This window comes from Lithobates pipiens, unplaced genomic scaffold (genome assembly GCF_037356315.1).
Source record: "Lithobates pipiens isolate NorthernLeopardFrog02 unplaced genomic scaffold, aLitPip1_a1.2 Scaffold_22, whole genome shotgun sequence".
Classification (NCBI taxonomy): Eukaryota; Metazoa; Chordata; class Amphibia; order Anura; family Ranidae; genus Lithobates; species Lithobates pipiens.
This window is the reverse complement of record NW_027507784.1, coordinates 307,062,441-307,085,229: the sequence shown is the minus strand read 5'-3', so window position 1 is coordinate 307,085,229 and position 22,789 is coordinate 307,062,441.

The following is a 22,789-nucleotide window of genomic DNA, read 5'->3' as shown; positions in this document are numbered from 1 at the left end:
GGTGCCCCCAATTTCGGCCATGACTATATATATATATATATATATATATATATATATATATATATATATATATATATATATCATATACACTCACTCACACACACACAGACATGTGTATTTGAGCTTTGGGGTGCACCCCCTAATGCAATAGGCTACACACACCTATGAAAGGCACACATTCCTAATTGCTTGCGGACCACCCCATTGTGAAAATACTGCAGCAGGACGGCTGCGCATGAACTCAAACCTGTTCACCGTACCGAAACCAAATGGAGAGGTAAGGCCCATTTTGGACCTCAAATCTCTCAATCTGTTTCTAAGTGTTTCGAAGTTTCCGTATGGAATCAACTCACTCAGTGGTAAACTCCCTGAAGAGTGGGGATTACTTAGCATCCATAGATATCAAGGATGCATACCTTCATGTGCCCATCTCCATGCCGTATCAACGTTTTCTCCGTTTCGCGGTAGAAGGGCGACATTTTCAATTCGTCGCATTGCCGCTCGGTTTAGCCACAGGGATCCCAGGGAATTGCGGTGGTAGGATGTCTGGACGATCTTCTTTTGAAGGATCAATCTCGTCCTGTCCTGGTCCAAAACATCTTAAAGACCGTACAAATTTTGCAACACCTAGACTGGATTCTGAATATAAACAAATCAAACCTTTACCCCACTCAAGTATTAACGTACTTGGGCCTAAACTTGGACACTATCCAAGAAAAGGTGTTTCCGCCTCCTGTAAGGATCAACTCCATAGTGGAAATCGTCTGGAGGATGAAAAGAGAGGAAAAACCATCTGTTCGCCTTTGTATGAAGCTATTGGACAAAATGGTTGCGTCTTTGAGTGCAGTTCCTTATGCTCAATTCCACTCCAGGTTGTTCCAGAGCAACATTTTAAAGGCCTGGAACAAAACCACTCTAACTTTGGATCATCCTATGGTCCTGTCCCAACAGACTCTACGGAGCGTAACTTGGTCATCAAAAACCAGCAATTTAAAGGTGGGAAAGTCCTTTCCATCAGTGGCTTGGAAAGTTGTGACCATGGACGCCAGCCGCCTGGGCTGGGGAGCAGTTCTGGGGGAAGCATCGGTCCAAGGACAGTGGTCTCAAGCAGAGAGCGCCTTGCCCATCAATCGCTTGGTGATTCGGGCAGCCCGGCTAGCTATGCATTCCTGGACAACCAAGCTGCGGGGTTTCCCAGTCTGGGTTCAAACCGACAATTCCACAGTGGTCGCTTATATCAACCACCAAGGAGGCACCAGGAGCGTAGCGGCTCAAAAGGAGGTGGATCACATATTAACATGGGCAGAGAGACATGTGCCGTTTCTGTCGGCGGTATTCATACCAGGGATAGACAACTGGAAGGCAGACTATTTAAGTCGCCAAAAGTTGTTGCCAGGGGAATGGTCCCTTCATCCCGAAGTGTTTCTCCAGATTTGTCAGCATTGGGGGACCCCGGATGTGGATCTTCTAGCATCCAGGTTCAATGCCAAGCTGGACAGACTTGTGTCCAGAACCAACGATCCTCTTGCAGTCGGGACAGACGCATTGGTGACTCCTTGGCACCGGTATTCCCTGCTGTATGCCTATCCTCCAATCCAGATCCTGCCGCATCTGCTGCGCAGCATACAAGAGGAACTAAGACCAGTGATCCTAGTGGCCCCAGCCTGGCCCAGGAGGTCCTGGTACACGGAGATCGCGAAATTGGCAGTAGGGGACGCCTTCCGTTATGCCCGGATCTATTGTCCCAAGGACCAATATTCCATCCTGCTTTACGGTCTCTGGCTATTTTGATGGCCTGGCTATTGAAGCCAGGGTGTTAAAGGACCGCGGGGTTAGAGGTGCAGCCTTGTCCACTTTGATAAATGCTAGGAAACCGGTTTCCAGGGCCATTTACTACAGGGTTTGGAAATCATACATTTCCTGGTGCGAATGGAAAGGTTGGAACCCTCATAAGTATACAATTGGAAAAATCCTTGCTTTCCTTCAGGCAGGGGTGCGCTTAAGATTGGCCTTGGGCACAATTAAAGGTCAGATTTCGGCCTTATCTGTTTTTTTCCAGAAACCGATTGCAGCCCATTCCTTGGTGCGTACCTTTGTTAAGGGAGTGACACACCTAAGCCCACCAATTAAGCCCCCCTTATGCCCGCCCCTGGGATTTGAATTTGGTACTGTCAGTCCTTCAGTACCTTCCCTTTGAGCCTATTAAGCAGATTGCTTTGGTCCTATTGACCAGGAAATTAGTCTTCTTGGGGGCCATAACTTCGGCCAGAAGAGTGTCGGCACTAACCGCCCTTTCATGTAGAGAGCCTTACTTGATTCTGCACCAGGACAGGGCAGTATTGCGCCCTCGTCTGGAGTTTTTGCCAAAGGTAGTTTCCACTTTTCATTTGAATCAGGATATCATTCTGCCCTCCTTTTTTCCAAATCCAGGGTCAAAGGAAGAAAAGTTTCTCCACTTGCTGGATGTAGTAAGGGCTATTAAAGTCTACTTAAGGGCGTCAGCCCCTTTCAGGAAAACTGACTCTCTCTTTATTCTGCCTGAGGGTCCTAAGAAAGGACAGGCAGCTACGACTTCAACTATCTCAAGGTGGATTCGCTAAACTATCATTCAGGCATATGAGTTGAGGCATAGGATTCCACCAAGAGACCTGAAAGCACATTCCACTAGAGGGGTTAGTGCTTTGTGGGCAGTGCATCGACAGGTGTCTTTGGCTCAGGTCTTTTATCGGGTGGATGTCAGGTCTCGAGATGTCTTTGGTCATAGCGTGTTGCAGGTGGCCTTATAGGGCCAAAGGACAGTTGGGACTTGTCTAAGCTGTGTATCCCTCCCCTCAGGTGCATTGCTTTAGGACATCCCAGATAGTCATGAATAACTGCTCCCATGATGTATGATAAAGAAAAACTGATTTTTAAATACAGTTTACCTGTAAAATCCTTTTCTTTGTATACATCACGGGACACAGAGATCCCTCCCCTCTCTCCTGGGACTCTTCATTGCTTGCTACAAAATCGAGGTAACTCCCATATGGGAGGGGTTATATGGGAGGAACCTTCTTGCTATTGGTTGCCAGTGTCCAATCACCTAGAGGTAGCGTATAACCCAGATAGTCATGAATAACTGCTCTGTGTCCCGTGATGTACTCAAAGAAAAGGATTTTACAGGTAAGCTGTATTTAAAAATCAGTTTTTTGTTTAGTTTTGTAAAGTTTAGTAAAGTTTTGTTTCAATTCATTAATCTAGTTATTTTGTTTTGTTAAATTTGGTTGATTCGTTCAATTCATATTTGGAATTCGTATTTGTAATTTTTCGAATTTATCGTTTGTTTTTTGTTTTTTTTATTCAAAACGTTTGAATCGATAAATCTTGAATTGGCCTAATTGAAAACTTTTTTCGATTTTTTTTTTTCGATTTCGATTTTTCAAATGTGGAAAGTGAACAAACAAAAGAAAAATCTTCATCAAATGATTACAATGACTCTTTAATTGGCTTAACTAAAACAGCATTATTTCGAAATGGTACTCTAATAGCACACACAGTCTTTGATTTCAGCATTATGTGTACAGTTAGGCCTCATGTACACTGCTGCTGGTAAACGGATGTTTAGGAGTAGTTGGGCGTTTTTTTCAGCTGCTCCCAAACTCTCCTCTGTTATCTTATCAGTACATGTACACAGGGTCGTTTATAGTAGTTTCTAGGCAGTTGAGTTTAGAAGCATTTTTTGGAAAGCAAAAAAATTCATTCAGGACTGATGTTCGGAGGCATTTGAAACACCAAATGCCTGTAACAGCTTGCAAATGAGGTAACTCGCATTTGGCCACGTTTCGTCTACAGGTATTTTTTATTTTTGACTATTTGTAAAAAAAAATTTAAAAATGCTTCTAAACGCAAAGTGGCTATAAACATGCACATTAAGCCTAATGCCGCATACACACGACCGTATTTCTGTCAGAATAGGTCAGACAGAATCATTCCGTCGAATAGTCCGATTGTGCGTGGGATAGTCCAATAATTTTTCTTAAAAAAATTCAGACGGACCTAGAAATAAAACATGTTTCAAATCTGTCCGGGGACTCAATTCCTATCGGGAAAACTGTTCGTCTGTATACTGGTCCGACGGACCAAATACGACGCAAGGGCAGCTATTGGCTACTGGCTATTGAACTTCCTTTTCTAGTCCCATCGTACGTCATCACGTTCAAAATGAAAGGACTTTCAAACGGACTTTAGTCTGTTCGTGTGTGGGGAAGTTCGTTCGTTCGGAAGTCCGTTGTAACTCAGTCGAAAGTCCATTGGGAAGACCGTCAGACCTTTTCTGCTGGAAAGTTCAGTCGTGTGTACGCGCCATAAGAATTCGACTGGGGTTCGATGGTAAATTCGATTTGAATCTCAGTCCAAATTTCCGAAATTCGGATGAATGTTGTTTCGTGATTCGGAGCATTTGGTATAATTCATATTGTAATTTGAGTATTCAGATATATCTGAATCTCCAAATAGGGATGAGCCGAACACCCCCCGGTTCGGTTCGCACCAGAACTTTCGAACGGACCCCAAATTCGAACGAACTTTAGAACCCCATTGAAGTCTATGGGACTCGAACGTTCAAAATTAAAAGTGCTAATTTTAACGGCTAATATGCAAGATACTGTCCTAAAAAGGGTTTGGGGACCTGGCTCCTGCCCCAGGGGACATGGGTCAATGCATAAAATGTTTTTAAAAATGGCCGTTTTGGCGGGAGCACTGATTTTAATGACGATTAAAGTGAAAAAAAAAAGTGAAATATTCCTTTAAATATGGTGCCTGGGGGTGTCTGTAGTATGCCTGTGAAGTGCCACGTGTTTCCCGTGTTTAGAACAGTCCCTGCACAAAATTACATTAAACGGAAATAACACCATTTAAAACTGCTTGCGGTTTTAATGTTATATCTGGTTCCTGCAATATGGTTGAAAATCATTGAGAAAAATGGCATGGGTAGCCCTCCCTGCCCATTACCAGCCTATTTGGGTCTTGTACGCATATTAAGGGGAACCCTGTACCCATATTAAAAAAAGGAAATGCGTGTGGCCCCCAGGCCCTATATACTCAGAACAGCAGTATACAGGCGGTGCAAACAAGACAGGGACTGTGTAGGTTTGTTGTGTTAAGTTGAATCTGTTTGTAATTTTCAACTGGTACATTTTTAAAGTGTAGCTCCAGTCAAAAAAACTATTTTTAAGCTTTTTGGAAAACATAGGGAAGGGTTATCACCCCTGTATAATTTGTTTTGTCGTCCATCTTTTTTCATCTCACTTGCTGTTGTCTCCTTCCGTTTGCAAGTAGGAGATGTTTGTAAATTGGATGTTTGAAAGTAGGGGCCTGCCCTATATGCTCTGCAGAAATGGCGGAACAAGGTGTTGGTTTTGCCACAACATTGTAAGCCCTCAAAGTGACTCTTGGTGGGCGCTGGAGCGCCCTGCTGTGAACGATTATATCAAGAATTGTAATTACATGCCATTGTTGAACAGTGGTAGAAAAATTGACCTTTGGTGGTTGTGGTGCTGGTGCCACAACACTATAAGTCCTCACCGTTACTCTGGGTGGGCACAGGAAGGGGCCCTCCTGTGAAATATTATATCAAGAATTGTAATTACATGTCCCTGTTAAACAGGGGCAGAAAAATTTGGCCTTAGGCACTGCTGCTGGTGCCACCACACTGCAACCTCTTCCATATACTCTAGTTTTATTGCAGGAATTAGCCCTGCTGCAAAGCATTGCATCAAAAATTGTAATTAAACGCCCTGTTAAACAGGGGCAGAAAAATTGGGCCTTAGGCACTGGTGCTGGTGCCACCACACTGCAACCTCTGCCATATACTCTAGTTTTATTGCAGGAATTAGCCCTGCTGCAAAGCATTGCATCAAAAATTGTACTTAAACGCCCCTGTTAAACAGGGGCAGAAAAATTGGGCCTTAGGCACTGGTGCTGGTGCCACCACACTGCAACCTCTTCCATATACTCTAGTTTCATTGCAGGAATTAGCCCTGCTGCAAAGCATTGCATCAAAAATTGTAATTAAACGCCCCTGTTAAACAGGGGCAGAAAAATTGGGCCTTAGGCACTGGTGCTGGTGCCACCACACTGCAACCTCTGCCATATACTCTTGTTTTATTGCAGGAATTAGCCCTGCTGCAAAGCATTGCATCAAAAATTTTAATTAAACGCCCCTGTTAAACAGGGGCAGAAAAATTGGGCCTTAGGCACTGGTGCTGGTGCCACCACACTGCAACCTCTCCCATATACTCTTGTTTGATTGCAGGAATTAGCCCTGCTGCAAAGCATTGCATCAAAAATTGTACTTAAACGCCCCTGTTAAACAGGGGCAGAAAAATTGGGCCTTAGGCATCACCCAGAACCAGAAATGTTCTTCCAACATATCAGCGGAGGAGGAAGAGGATAGACAATCAACATAACAGGACAGTCACTCAGCATCAGCATAGGCAGTCTTGAAGGGATGTGATATTTCAAAAAAAATGATTCTGTTACATCAGCTTCAGGTGCTTGGTAGCTGTGGGTGATCCAAGACTGATTCATCTTGATGAAGGTCAGTCCATCAACTGATTCGGTGGACAGGCGCACCCTGTGATCGGTAACAAAGCCACCAGCAGCACTGAAGGTGCGTTCCGAAAGAACGCTGGATGCAGGACAGGCCAGTAGCTCAATTGCATACTGTGCAAGCTCTGGCCAGTGATCCATCCTCAAGACCCAGTAAGCCAGAGGATTTTCGGTGGGAAAGGTGTCCAAGTCTGACCTTGCCCCTAGGTATTCCTGCACCATGTAAATCAGACGCTGGCGATGGGTGCTGGAACCGATCATACCTTGGGGCTGCGGACTAAAAAATTGTCTGAAAGCATCAGTCAGATGGCCACATTCTCCACCGCTCCTTCTGACCGTGAAAAAAGTGAAAAAAAAGTGAAATATTCCTTTAAATATGGTGCCTGGGGGTGTCTGTAGTATGCATGTGAAGTGCCACGTGTTTCCCGTGTTTAGAACAGTCCCTGCACAAAATTACATTAAACGGAAATAACACCATTTAAAACTGCTTGCGGTTTTAATGTTATATCTGGTTCCTGCAATATGGTTGAAAATCATTGAGAAAAATGGCATGGGTAGCCCTCCCTGCCCATTACCAGCCTATTTGGGTCTTGTACGCATATTAAGGGGAACCCTGTACCCATATTAAAAAAAGGAAATGCGTGTGGCCCCCAGGCCCTATATACTCAGAACAGCAGTATACAGGCGGTGCAAACAAGACAGGGACTGTGTAGGTTTGTTGTGTTAAGTTGAATCTGTTTGTAATTTTCAACTGGTACATTTTTAAAGTGTAGCTCCAGTCAAAAAAACTATTTTTAAGCTTTTTGGAAAACATAGGGAAGGGTTATCACCCCTGTATAATTTGTTTTGTCGTCCATCTTTTTTCATCTCACTTGCTGTTGTCTCCTTCCGTTTGCAAGTAGGAGATGTTTGTAAATTGGATGTTTGAAAGTAGGGGCCTGCCCTATATGCTCTGCAGAAATGGCGGAACAAGGTGTTGGTTTTGCCACAACATTGTAAGCCCTCAAAGTGACTCTTGGTGGGCGCTGGAGCGCCCTGCTGTGAACGATTATATCAAGAATTGTAATTACATGCCATTGTTGAACAGTGGTAGAAAAATTGACCTTTGGTGGTTGTGGTGCTGGTGCCACAACACTATAAGTCCTCACCGTTACTCTGGGTGGGCACAGGAAGGGGCCCTCCTGTGAAATATTATATCAAGAATTGTAATTACATGTCCCTGTTAAACAGGGGCAGAAAAATTTGGCCTTAGGCACTGCTGCTGGTGCCACCACACTGCAACCTCTGCCATATATTCTAGTTTTATTGCAGGAATTAGCCCTGCTGCAAAGCATTGCATCAAAAATTGTAATTAAACGCCCTGTTAAACAGGGGCAGAAAAATTGGGCCTTAGGCACTGGTGCTGGTGCCACCACACTGCAACCTCTTCCATATACTCTAGTTTTATTGCAGGAATTAGCCCTGCTGCAAAGCATTGCATCAAAAATTGTAATTAAACGCCCCTGTTAAACAGGGGCAGAAAAATTGGGCCTTAGGCACTGGTGCTGGTGCCACCACACTGCAACCTCTGCCATATACTCTTGTTTTATTGCAGGAATTAGCCCTGCTGCAAAGCATTGCATCAAAAATTTTAATTAAACGCCCCTGTTAAACAGGGGCAGAAAAATTGGGCCTTAGGCACTGGTGCTGGTGCCACCACACTGCAACCTCTCCCATATACTCTTGTTTGATTGCAGGAATTAGCCCTGCTGCAAAGCATTGCATCAAAAATTGTACTTAAACGCCCCTGTTAAACAGGGGCAGAAAAATTGGGCCTTAGGCATCACCCAGAACCAGAAATGTTCTTCCAACATATCAGCGGAGGAGGAAGAGGATAGACAATCAACATAACAGGACAGTCACTCAGCATCAGCATAGGCAGTCTTGAAGGGATATGATATTTAAAAAAAAAATGATTCTGTTACATCAGCTTCAGGTGCTTGGTAGCTGTTAGACATGTGCAGAGTAAAATATTTCGTTTCGGAATTTCGTTTTCGTCCGAAAACTTAATGTATTTAGTTACTCCCGACAGTCGTTTTTATTTATTTCGTTTTTGTTCAAAAATTGCATTCGTCCGAAAATCCACATGAATTACGTTCGAATCTGTCTTGGAAGGCTTATGGTGTCTGTCAATGTATAAAGAAGATTTGACGGAGCTAACTATATAGCATACTTTAGAACCCTATTAAAGTCTATGGGACTCCAACGTTCAAAATCTAAAGTGCTAATTTTAAAGGCTAATTTGCAAGTTACTGTCCTAAAAAGTGTTTGGGGACCCTGGTCCTGCCCCAGGGGACATGTATCAATGCAAAAAAAAGTTTTAAAAACGGCCGTTTTTTCAGGAGCAGTGATTTTAATAATGATTAAAGTGAAACAATAAAAGTGTAATATTCCTTTAAATTTAGTAGGGGGGGGTTGTCTATAGTATGCCTGTGAAGGGGCGCATGTTTCCCGTGCTTAGAATTGTCCCTGCACAAAGTGTCATTTATGCAGGAAAAAAAGTCCTTTAAAATCACTCGCAGTTATAATGAATTGTCGGCTCTGTAATACAGAGAACACTCATTGAAAGTCATTGATAAAAAAATAAAAAAATAAATAAAAAAAAAAGCGTGGGGGTCCCCCAAATTCAATTACCAGGCCCTTCAGGTCTGGTATGGATATTAAGGGGAACCCTGCCTCAAATTTAAGAAAAAATTTGACGTGGGGTTCCCCCTAAATATCCATAACCAGACCCTTCAGGTCTGGTATGGATATTAAGGGGAACCCCGCGTCAAATTTAAAAAAAAATTGACGTGGGGTTCCCCCTAAAAATCCATACCAGACCCTTTATCCGAGCACGCAACCTGGCAGGCCGCAGGAAAAGAGGGGGGGACGAGAGAGCGCCCCCCCTCCCTCCTGAACCGTACCAGGCCACATGCCCTCAACATTGGGAGGATGCTTTGGGGGTCTGTGACCCCTCAAAGCACCTTGTCCCCATGTTGATGAGGACAAGGGCCTCATCCCCACAACCCTGGCCGGTGGTTGTGGAGGTCTGCGGGCGGGGGGCTTATCAGAATCTGGAAGCCCCCTTTAACAAGGGGACCCCCAGATCCCGGCCCCCCCCCCTGTTTGAAATGGTAAGGGGGTACAAAAGTACCCCTACCATTTCACAAAGAAAATGTAAAAAATGGTTAAATAAAACAAACACACTTTTGAAAAATTCCTTTATTAAAAATAAAAAAATAAAAAAAAGATTCCAGCGGCGGTAATCCACTCTTGCTATCCAGCGACGGACGGTCATCTCTCCAGCGATGTCTCATCTCATCCAGCGCAGCGATCCATCCTTCTTCAGTCTGTCCACGGAGACACTACAGGCATTCCGGCGGCTGACGTTTCTTATATACGGAGGGCGGGGCCACCCGTCACCTGACCCCGCCCCCCCTCTGATGTAACGGAAACCTGCCTGTGTTACATCAGAGGGGTGCGGGTCACCCCTACGTCACAGGGAACCCCGGGTTTCCCCTTGCGTCAGAGGGGGGCGGGGTCAGGTGACGGGTGGCCCCGCCCTCCGTATATAAGAAACGTCAGCCGCCGGAATGCCTGTAGTGTCTCCGTGGAGGAGACAGAAGAAGGATGGATCGCTGTGTGTTTGTTTTATTTAACCATTTTTTACACTTTCTTTGTGAAATGGTAGGGGTACTTTTGTACCCCCTTACCATTTCAAACAGGGGGGGGCCGGGATCTGGGGGTCCCCTTGTTAAAGGGGGCTTCCAGATTCTGATAAGCCCCCCGCCCGCAGACCTCCACAACCACCGGCCAGGGTTGTGGGGATGAGGCCCTTGTCCTCATCAACATGGGGACAAGGTGCTTTGAGGGGTCACAGACCCCCAAAGCATCCTCCCAATGTTGAGGGCATGTGGCCTGGTACGGTTCAGGAGGGAGGGGGGGCCGCTCTCTCGTCCCCCCCTCTTTTCCTGCGGCCTGCCAGGTTGCGTGCTCGGATAAAGGGTCTGGTATGGATTTTTAGGGGGAACCCCACGTCAATTTTTTTTTTAATTTGATGCGAGGTTCCCCTTAATATCCATACCAGACCTGAAGGGTCTGGTTATGGATATTTAGGGGGAACCCCACGTCAAATTTTTTCTTAAATTTGAGGCAGGGTTCCCCTTAATATCCATACCAGACCTGAAGGGCCTGGTAATTGAATTTGGGGGACCCCCACGCTTTTTTTTTTATTTATTTTTTTATTTTTTTATCAATGACTTTCAATGAGTGTTCTCTGTATTACGGAGCCGACAATTCATTATAGCTGCGAGTGATTTTAAAGGACTTTTTTTCCTGCATAAATGACACTTTGTGCAGGGACAATTCTAAGCACGGGAAACATGCGCCCCTTCACAGGCATACTATAGACAACCCCCGCCCCCCTACGAAATTTAAAGGAATATTACACTTTTATTGTTTCACTTTAATCATTATTAAAATCACTGCTCCCGAAAAAACGGCCGTTTTTAAAACTTTTTTTTGCATTGATACATGTCCCCTGGGGCAGGACCCAATCTCCTATTCTATATCGAACTGTTGTAACAACGAAAACGAACGAAAATAAAGCATTTATTTATGTCGGATCTTTCGGTTTTCGGATTTTGTGCTTTCGTTATCGTTTGTCAAAACGAAAACGAAAATAGCTGAAATTCGGACGAAAATGCGTTCGGACGAAAACGAATGCACATGTCTAGTAGCTGTGGGTGATCCAAGACTGATTCATCTTGATGAAGGTCAGTCCATCAACTGATTCGGTGGACAGGCGCACCCTGTGATCGGTAACAAAGCCACCAGCAGCACTGAAGGTGCGTTCCGAAAGAACGCTGGATGCAGGACAGGCCAGTAGCTCAATTGCATACTGTGCAAGCTCTGGCCAGTGATCCATCCTCAAGACCCAGTAAGCCAGAGTATTTTCGGTGGGAAAGGTGTCCAAGTCTGACCTTGCCCCTAGGTATTCCTGCACCATGTAAATCAGACGCTGGCGATGGGTGCTGGAACCGATCATACCTTGGGGCTGCGGACTAAAAAATTGTCTGAAAGCATCAGTCAGATGGCCACCTTCTCCACCGCTCCTTCTGACCGATGCCTCAGCAACACGTTGTCCAGGACCAGGAGTTTGTAACCTCCCAGTCTCTGGGAACGCGTTGCACAGACCTTTCTGCAAGGCCTCCCGGAGATGTCTCATCCTCTGCTCCCTCTGCGATGGCAAGATAAGGTCGGCAACCTTACCCTTGTACTGTGGATCAAGGAGAGTGGCCAGCCAGTAATGGTCCCTCTCCTTGATCCGAAGAATACGAGGATCCTTCCGCAGGCTTTGCAGGATCAGGGAGGCCATGCAGCGTAGGTTAGCTGAGGCATTCGGTCCGGAGTCCTCTGGGTCACTAAGGACAACATGATCCGCAGCTACCTCCTCCCAGCCACGTACAAGTCCACGTGTTTCTTGGGACTGTAAATCATCCCTACAAGACTGCTGCTGATGCTGAGTGCCAGCCTCCACCTCCATGCTGACACAATCATCCTCCTCCTCCTCTTCCTCCTCCTCATCCTCTTCCTGTGTGATGGGTGGCACAGCAGGAACACTGTCTGGATAAAGGGGGCCTTGAGAGGCAAGGAAGTCCTCCTCTTCCTGCCTCTGTTCTGCCTCAAGTGCCCTGTCCATTATTCCACGCAGCGTATGCTCCAAGAGGTGGACAAGAGGTACAGTGTCACTGATGCATGCACTGTCACTGCTCACCATCCTTGTGGCCTCCTCAAACGGTGACAGGACAGTGCATGCATCCCTGATCATGCCCCACTGGCGTGGTGAGAAAAAACCGAGCTCCCCTGACCCTGTCCTGGTGCCGTAGTCGCACAGGTACTCATTGATGGCCCTCTGCTGCGTGTGCAGCCGCTGCAGCATGGCCAACGTTGAGTTCCACCTGGTGGGCATGTCACATATAAGGCGGTTCTTGGGCAGGTTCAACTCCTTTTGGAGCTCAGCCAGCCGAGCACAGGCATTAAATGATCGGCGGAAATGCACACAGACTTTCCTGGCCTGCTTCAGGACATCCTGTAAGCCGGGGTACCTGCCCAAGAACCGCTGCACCACCAGGTTAAGGACGTGAGCTACACAGGGCACATGGGTCAGTTGTCCCTGTCGGAGGGCGGAGAGGAGGTTGGTGCCATTGTCACAAACCACCATTCCTGGCTTAAGCTGGCGTGGCGTCAACCACCTCTCAGCCTGCCCCTGCAGAGCTGACAAAACATCCACCCCAGTGTGGCTCCTGTCCCCCAAACAAACCAGCGCAAGCACGGCATGGCATCGTTTTGCCTGCGTACTTGCGTAGCCCCTGGAACGCCTACGAAGCACCGCTGGTTCTGAGGACAGAGCACTGGAAGAGGCCATGGAGGAAGAAGAAGAGGAGGGGGTGGAGGAGAGAGGTGTGTCACAACCAATAGTAGCATTTTGGATGCGTGGTGGCGGAACAACCTCCAACACTACTGCACCTTGTCCTGCATCCTTCCCAGCTGCCAGAAGAGTGACCCAATGGGCCGTGAAAGACAGGTAACGTCCCTGTCCATGCCTGCTGGACCATGAGCCAGCGGTAATATGCACCTTACCGCTGACCGCCCTGTCCAGCGAGGCAAGGACATTGCCTTCCACATGCCGGTAGAGAGCCGGAATCGCCTTCCGTGAGAAAAAGTGGCGTTTGGGGACCTGCCACTGAGGAACCGCACATTGTACAAACTCACGGAAGGGGGCCGAGTCTACCAACTGAAAAGGCAGCAGTAGAAGTGCTAGCAATTTAGCCAAGCTAGCATTCAACCGCTGGGCATGTGGATGACTGGGAGTGAACTTCTTTCGCCGGTCCAGCAGCTGGGGCAGGGACATTTGCCTGCTATAATCGGACGTGGGTGTACCGCTAGCAGAGTTCCCGGAAGCACTTGGCTGTGACACACCTAATTCTACACCTTCATTCCTCTCAGAGCAGGTTTCAGAGAGGACTGAAGGTCTAGTGGGGTTGGAGATGCCAGCTGATGAGGAGCAAGGAGAGGTCCGCTTTGTTCTTTGGTGTGGGTCTTTGAGGTACGCTTGCCAACGAGCTGCATGGCAGGTCAACATATGTCTGGTCAAGCATGTGGTGCCCAAGCGGCTGATGTTTTGGCCACGCGAGATACGCTTGAGATATATGTTGCAAATAGCAGCGGTGCGATCTGATGCACTCGTCTCAAAAAAGGCCCACACCAAAGAACTTTTAGAATAACGCGCAGAGGCAGCGCCCTGCACAGGCGGAGCTCTGCGGTGTGATTCAGTCGGTGTGGTGCCGTTAAGCTGGCCCCCGGAGGGCATCCTGCCTCGTTGGACATGTGCCTCCTCCTCCTCCTCCTCCTCTCTCCTTCCAGGCACCCACGTGGAGTCAGTGCCCTCATCATCCCCTCCCTCTTCATCGCTGTAGCAAACCTGGCAGTATGCTGCAGCTTGTGGAACATGACTGCCAGATTGCTGTCCTTCTTGAGCATCCCCTCTCTCTGCGCTCACGCTACTGCCTTCCTCTAGCTGAGTGTCATCATCAGAGCCCACAAAACACTGGGCATCCTCCTGGAGCATGTACCCAACACTGTGCTCAAAGAGTTCAGGAGACTCCTCAGGAGGACGTGGTGGGTCTAGGGAAGGAGTCACTGATGATGACATTGAGAGGAGGGAAGACGATGCGTTGGCAGCTGCTTTGCTAGTACCCTGAGACTGGGTGAGAGAGGATGAGGAGGATGAAGAGGGCTTGGTCATCCACTCTACCAAGTCGTTGGCATGTTGCGGCTCAACATGTCCAGCTGCCGAAAAGAAGGACAAGCGTGTCCCATGGCCACGTGCTGATGACAATGCACCGCGTCCACGACCAGCACTGTTGTCTCTAGACACAGAGCCTGCTTGCCCTCTTTTATCGGCTCGCGCCTGTCTGCCTCTCCTTGCTGGCCTTCCAGACATGGTAATGGCCTGAAGGGAGTTGGGTAAAACAGCAGTGTAATGGAGTCACACAACACCCACTAAGCCCTGCAGATGGCTCTATTAGAGAACAGCAATAAACGGTAGATACAGGTGTATATTGTGCTGGAGTCACACAACACCCACTAACTCCTGCAGATGCCTTTATTATAGAACACCAGAGATAAAGGGGTAGGGGTATACTGTAATTGAGTCACACAACACCCACTAAGCCCTGCAGATGGCTCTATTAGAGAACAGCAATAAAGGGTAGATACAGGTGTATATTGTGCTGGAGGCACAAAAAACCCACTAACTCCTGCAGATGCCTTTTTTATAGAACACCAGAGATAAAGGGGTATATACAGATGTATACTGTGCTGTGCTGGAGGCACACACAACTTCCAATAACTCCTGCAGATGGCAAGTGGGCTCAAATAGAGAAGAGCTATGTAGGTGGATATAGCGGTGTGTACTGGGTACAGAGCACGCAGACAGCACGCACAAGCTCCTAACACTACTGACTGCAAGCTCTATTATAAAAGATAGATCACTAGCTATATAGGTGAGGTGAATATAGCGGTGTATACTGCGGTCAGGGCACACAGACAACAACCACTACACAACAGCAAGATCGAAAATCGGCCGAAAACGATCGGTGTGTACTGTGTTGAAGGTACATAGAACACCCACTAACTGCTTCAGACGCCAACACACTACACTAGGCCGCCGCGCTGGCGGCCTTATATAGTGTGGGGCATGTACTACACAGCCTGAGCTATGATTGGCCACAGGCCAATGATTCGCCGAACGTGCGAACAGCCGATGTTCGAGTCGAACGTATGTTCGACTCGAACACGAAGCTCATCCCTATCTCCAAATAATGAAAAATTTGGCGGAATATTAATTAGAAATGAAACGAACAGCTCATGTCTAATCGTTAGTACACAGCTTACAAAAGATCATGACAGTTCAAGCAATAGCAGATCGTACGATTTTCATTTAATCAGTACAGTTGTAAAATAAAATAATAATAATAAAAATACTCTGCAACACGTTACATTACTTCCGAATTTATTCTGTCATACGTGAATAATCGTCACTTAAGTAACTTCTTCATTTTCGATATGAAACTAACATACAAAAAAAAAAACATAAAACAGACGATCATTCGACCGATAATCTCATGGTGTGTACCGGCATTATAGGCACACGGTTAACCCTTTGATTACCCCTAGATGTTAACGCTTTCCCAGTCAGTGTCATTAGTACAGTGACAGTGTATAATATTAGCACTGAACGCTGTATTAGTGTCACTGGTGATGACAGTAGCAGTTAGTCAGTTCCCACCCAGTGTCAGTTAGTGTCAGATTTCCACCGCGCTATCACAGTCCCATTGTAAGTTGTTGATCACCGCCATTACTAGTATAGAAAAATAAATAAATAAGAATTCCAGTATATATACCATCAATTGTAGATGCTATAACTTTTACACAAACGCATAAAGTCTTTTAATATACACTTATTGGGATTTATTTTTATTTTTACCATGTAGCAGAATACATTTTGGCCTAAATTTGTGAAGAAATTAATTTTTTTTTAAAATGGTTTATTGGATATGTTTTATAGCAGACAGGAATTTTTTTTCTTTCTTTTTCAAAATTATGTTTTTATTTCATTTATATAAAATAAAATAAAAAAACTCAGAGGTGATCAAATACCACCACAACAGAGCTCTATTTGTTTGAAATGAAATTTGCGTACAATGTTGACCGTGCAATTGCCAGTTAAATGAGCTTAGTGCTGAGTGTGATCTGTGTATTCTGAGGGCAGGGAAGTCTCCCCGCTGCCTGAATACAATAACTTAGCGGCGAGTATTGTTTTTTTTTTTTGTTCGTTCAACCCACTGGCTGTATTTTGAAAAAAAAGGACTAATCTATGGGCTGCATTACCTTAGGCCTCATTCACCGCCATTGAGTCCGCCAGCTCAGTAGGAGATCTTTCCGTTGGTTTCCACTGAGCCGGCGGATGATGGCTCCGTCTCTGCTCACTGAGCGGGGAGGGGCTTGTCAGAGCGCCGCTGATTCCTATGGAGGGATCGGATGAAAACGGACAGCATGTCCGTTTTCATCAGATCTCATCCAATCCGCCAGGATGGATGCGAACGTATCACCATATGTCTGATTTTAGCTCATCGGTCTCTCCATAGACCTGCATGGAGCATCCGTTCAGGTCCGCCTAAAAAACTGACCGGCGGACCTGAACGGTCCGTCCGTGTGAAAGGGGCCTTAGTTCCAATAGTCCAAAAGGGAATCAGCTTTAAAGCAAGCATCCCAAAATAAAACATACTTAAAACCAAAACTGTAATATGTTGCTGCTTATCAGTCCTTTGTTGTGGTGGCCAGTGGCGGGTGGTGATAATTTCTTTTGGGGGGGGGGGGGGCGACAAACAGTGAACCCACAGCCACCCAGGTCCAGCTGGTCGGGTCCAGAGCACTTACTCCATTTATGGGTAGCCACGCTCACACCCATTGTGCATTTGCGATCGCAATACATACTCACGTTGTTGAGTTTTTTTTAACTTTGTTTATCTTTGCTAGCATTTTCGTTCAGTTTTTTAAACGGCATTTGTACTTTTTCTTATGACTCGGTGGAGTCGTTTTAAGCGCTTGAGTATTCGGCTTAAATAAATTTTGTTGAAACCACATCACACGATTTGGCACATCTCTGTCTCTTTATGGTGTCACGTCTTTTGGAGGCGTGCTGAGAGCATCCGTGCGGATCCGAAGATCGCGGGACATCCGAACGATCGGGATAATCTCCGGCATCTGGTCATCGGGACGTCTATGTGATCTGTGATCGAATTCGCGCAGTTTGACCTCCCCTAGCAGGGGGGTCACTGGGGATCTGGTAAGCCTCCATCTATTAGTGGTGTTTAGAGGTGACGGGTCCACGTGGTTCTTAAGTATTAAGAATGTAAAAAGTGGGATCTTAGCAGTGGTCAAGTGTAATTTCATTGAATAAACAAATTTCAGTTATTTCCACAGTTACTTTATATATACACTGAACACTACTTATATTTTTGTATTAATTTACATATGGACATTTGAATTCACAATTTGTTTTTCATATTATATTATTTTATTGGACACTTGAGTTTAAAAAAAAAAAATCTATTTTTTGCCCGTAATGCCCACCATAAATGGAAATAAAAGAAAATAAAATAAAAGAAAAAAAGTACAGCGCTTGGCCACTAAATGTGAATGTGACCTAAAAAATGTGCAAAAAAAATTTATATCAGAAAAAAGCTGTGAAACCGAAAACACAAATGCTGTGAGCATTTGTGTTTTCGGTTTCACAGCTTTGGCCACGCAGGACTCATTTCCCCATTTGGTTGGTTGGTCCCTTTTGGCAGTAGCTCTTTTTGGGAGATTCGAGACGGCAAGTTCCCCCTCCTTTGGGGAGAGCCTTGGCAATTGTTAATTTTCCTTTGTGTATAATGTTATTTGACATTTTTGATTGATTACACTCATTCTGTTCCTTCTGTGTATTTTGTACAGTTTAAGATATTCCTGATGAAGCTATTAGGCGAAACATGTCGGGTTAATATACGAATTAGAATTTCCTGTTTCAGTTTGAACACCCACCTTATGACCACTTTCATCATGGAATGTTGAATATTATTGAATATTTGGCCTTGTTTGGTTTTTAATTCCAATTCTTATTAACCACTTAAGGACCGGCCTCGTTTTGAGATTTTGGTGTTTACATGTTTAAAACAGTTTTTTTTGCTAGAAAATGACTTAGAAGCCCCAAACCTCACATGTGTGGTTTGAACACCGTTTTCATATGCAGGCGCTACTCACGTATGCGTTTGCTTCTGCTCACGAGCTCGGCGGGACGGGCATGTTTAATTTTTTTTTCAATTATTATTATTTATTTTACCTTTTATTTTTTATTTTTACACTGTTTAAAAAAAAAATTGTCACTTTTATTCCTATTACAAGGAATGTAAACATCCCTTGCAATAGAAAAATGCATGACAGATCCAGCAATTGTATGGAGACGGATGGGAGCCATCTTTCCCTCATTCGTCTCCATAGCTGACAGGAGGCAGGACGTGATCGCCTCCGCCGCTACCAGCGGCTTCGGTAAGCGGCGGACTGCACCGGATCGCGACAGGGGGCCCTCTTCCGCCACTGATAAAAGTGATCTCGTGGCAAATCTGCTGCAGGGACCACTTTTATCTTGTAGCAGACCGTCCACTGAAGAAGATACCGGGGTTATGGCAGCTGGCTGCTGCCATAGCAACGATATCCTCCTTCAAACAGTTGCCGTAAAACTGCTGCGGACGGTCCGTAAGGGGTTAAACTTATACCTTTTATTTATTAGTTTCCATTATTATTTGTAAGCACCGTGATAATCCCTTCTTCCCTCCCCACTTGAAATATTTAACTATTTGGCATGAGGTGCCAACGCTTCAGGTGTTTTTTCCTTTAGTCGGACATTCATAGAATAAATGAGTCATGAATAAATTTCCTTGCACGTGATTGTAGCAACTGTACTTGCAGAGGGCAACTGCATAGTCTATTTGCCGTTAGTAAATCAACCCCTAATGCCGCGTACACATGATCAGAATTTTGGTTTGAAAAAGCTGTGATGGTTTTCCTGACAGAATTCCGACGGGATTTCACTCAAGCTGTCTTGCATACACACGGTCACACCAAATTCCGACCGTCAAGAACACGGTGCTGTACAACACGTACGAAAGGACTAGAAAAGGGAAGTTCAATAGCCAGTAGCCAATAGCTTCTGCCTCGTAGTTGAATCTGAGCAGGCGTGAGTTTTTGCGTGTCGGAATTGCATACACACAAGCGCATTTTCGGATTGGAACTTTTTCCGACCGAAAAATTGAGAACATGCTCTCAATCTTTTGCTGGACGAAAATTCGGCCAGCAAAAGTCTGATGGCGCTTACACACGATCGCATTTTCCAACCAAAAGCTCTCATTGGTCTTTTATTGGCCGAATTTCCGATCATGTGTACGCAGCATAATACTTTCACACAGACTAAATAATATACACTGATTTGGGCTATTTTTACCAAAGAAATGTAGGATACATTTTTGTTTGCAATATTTGATGTCAAAAAATAAAAAATAAGAAAAAATTGTGTTTTTCCCCAAATTTTTCAGCATTTTTTCATTTATGATGCAAAAAAATTAAATAAAAATAACAGTGGTGATTAAATACCATCAAAAAAGCTCTAATGGTGTGAAAAAAATTATATAGATGTAATTTGGGTACAGTGCTACCTGACAAAAGCAATTGTCAATTATAGTAGCACAGTATTGAACAGCAAAAAGTGCCCCGTCATGAAGGGGGTAAAACCTTCAAGAAATGGTTAAAGTATAACTAATGCCGCGTACACACATAGCAGACTATCCGGCGGACTTAGTCTGGCGGACTTTCCGAACGAGCTACCTGCCCACACACGGTACTTTTGCGGCGGACTAATACGGCGTACTAAGTCCGCCGGACTATCCGCCGTACATTTGAAATGAACGGACTCGCCCACACACGCGGAGAAAAGTCCGCTCATTTTGAGCGCGTTTCCAGGTAGCCGGGGCCAGCGAAGGAGGCGTCGCTGGCCCCGTCACCTGGTATGGACTTAAAGGGGAATCCCTATGCCCTAGGTCCATATGAGACCCTTATCAGAGCACGCTACCTGGCCAGCCAGGAAAGGGGGTGGGGACGAGCGAGCGCCCCCCCCCGAGCCGTACCAGGTCACGTGCCCTCAACATGGGGGGTGCCTTGGGGAAGGGGGGCCGTGCGCCCCCCCCCACCGCAAAGCACCTTGTCCCCATGTTGATGAGGACAAGGGCCTCTTCCCAACAACCCTGGCCATTGGTTGTCGGGGTCTGCGGGCGGGGGGCTTATCGGAATCCGTGAGCCCCTTTAATAAGGGGGCCCCCGGATCCCGGCCCCCCACCCTATGTGAATGAGTATGGGGTACAATGTACCCCTACCCATTCACCTGTGAAAAAAAGTAAAAAAAAAAAAACACAACACACAAGGGTTAAAATAGTTTATTGCACAGCTCCGGGGGTCTTCTTCTGTCTACGGGGGTCTTCTCGCCGGACTCCATCGCTATCTTCTGCTCTTTTGCTAGCTCTTTCACTAGCGGAGGAGCCCGGCTTTCTTCTTAGCCGCCGCCGCCCTCTTCTTCCGACTTCGGGGGTCTTGCCCCCCTCTTCGGTTCTTCTTGCCAGGCCTCCGCTTTCTTCCTTTAGCTCTTTTACTAGCGGAGGCCCGATCTTCTGTCGCCGCTACCGCTGTTGCCGTCTTCTGTTCTTCTCTTCTGGAGATGTTGCCTCGTCGCTGTCTCCGGTCACAATGGCAGGGACACGGCATGCGGTGACTTATATAGGGACATCATCGGATGATGTCCCCGCCCATTATGATGTAACAGTCCCAGCATCCTCTATTTTAACCCTTGTGTGTTGTGTTTTTTTTTTTTTTTTACTTTTTTCACAGGTGAATGGGTAGGGGTACATTGTAAAGGGGGCTCCCGGATTCCGATAAGCCCCCCGCTCGCAGACCCCGACAACCAACGGCCAGGGTTGTCGGGAAGAGGCCCTTGTCCTCATCAACATGGGGACAAGGTACTTTGGGGTGGGGGGGAGCACGCCCCCCCCTTCCCCAAGGCACCCCACTATGTAGAGGGCACGCGGCCTGGTACGGCTCAGGATGGGGGGCGGCGCTCGCTTGTCCCCACCCCCTTTCCTTGCTGGCCAGGTAGCGTGCTCGGATAAGGGTCTGATATGGACCTAGGGGGGGACCCCCACGCTGATTTTTCAGCGTAGGGATTCCCCTTTAAGTCCATACCAGGTGACGGGGCCAGCGACGCCTCCTTCGCTGGCCCTGGCTACCTGGAGACGTGCTCACTGTCCGCCGAAATGCGAGTCCGGCGTATTTGGGTAAAAAAAGTCCGCCGGAGCCTACACACGGGTGGATTGTCAGTCGGGCTTGAGTCCGCCGGACTTTCCCACCGGATTGTTTGATTGTGTGTATGAGGCATAAGGGTGAAATTTTTTGTGTAGTTTTGAAGTGGAGAGAGATTAGAACACCTGTCAGTTTTTATTGCTGTCTGTGTCCCCGAAGATTCACTCTCTCTTTGCCCTTGTACACACGGTCGGAGAATCCAGCAGAATGTGTCCTATCGGACCGTGTTGTCGGATAATCCGACTGTGTGTGGTATGCATCGGACTGATTCCGTCAGAATATCGGTTGGACCAAGTTTTCCAACTTGCTGGAAATATTTTCCGACAAACTGCTCCGATCGAACATACTCCGATCATGTGTAGCCTACTCCGACGGACAAGGTGCCACGCATGCTCACATTCAAATTCCGACACGGAAGCGCTCGTTCAGGTAAAACTACTGCTCGTAAGCGATATAGCACATTCGTCACGCTGCAATGTTAAAAATTCTTTCATCAAGCGCATTCTCTTGTTCTTTAAAATGCTGCAAGAACGAACTTCTTTTGATGCTCATAGTCACACACACTTCTCCCGAACGGATTTCATTACTCTTTTTTTAACCATTTCAGCAATACAATTTTAGTTTGCGTCACATCTACACAATTTTAGATTTTGTTTATTCTTTTTTTGGATGCTTTTTTTTTTGGATTCCCTAAAAATCTCCTTTAAATACAGTTTGCTCATTTATCCTTTTTTTTTGAGATGTTTTGTGTGTGTAAACTTACCACAACATTATTGTATTTTTGAGATTTTCTTTTTCTTTTTTAATCTACAGGAGGTTGTTTAGTGTTGGTACCCCTTGTTATTCATTTCACTTTTTTGGGGGGAAATGTACCTGCCTGCTCACAAATAAACTGGCCTTTTGGAAGGACAACACATACACAAGTATTTCATCAAACAAAAAAAAACGTTATTTTGGTCGCAATAAACTAAAAAGAGGAACGCAGCACTGGAGAAACGTGTTACTTTGGTGCAGCCTTTGGCCCCCAGGGCAGACATGAACAAATTAGACTTGAAAAAATTGGTGGCCTGAGAAGTAAATATATCTCAGGGAGAGAAGTCTGGTCCCGAAGTCCTAGAGAACAGGAAATTCAGATGCCATTTATGTCCCCAGGATGTGGATCTTCAAGAGGCTG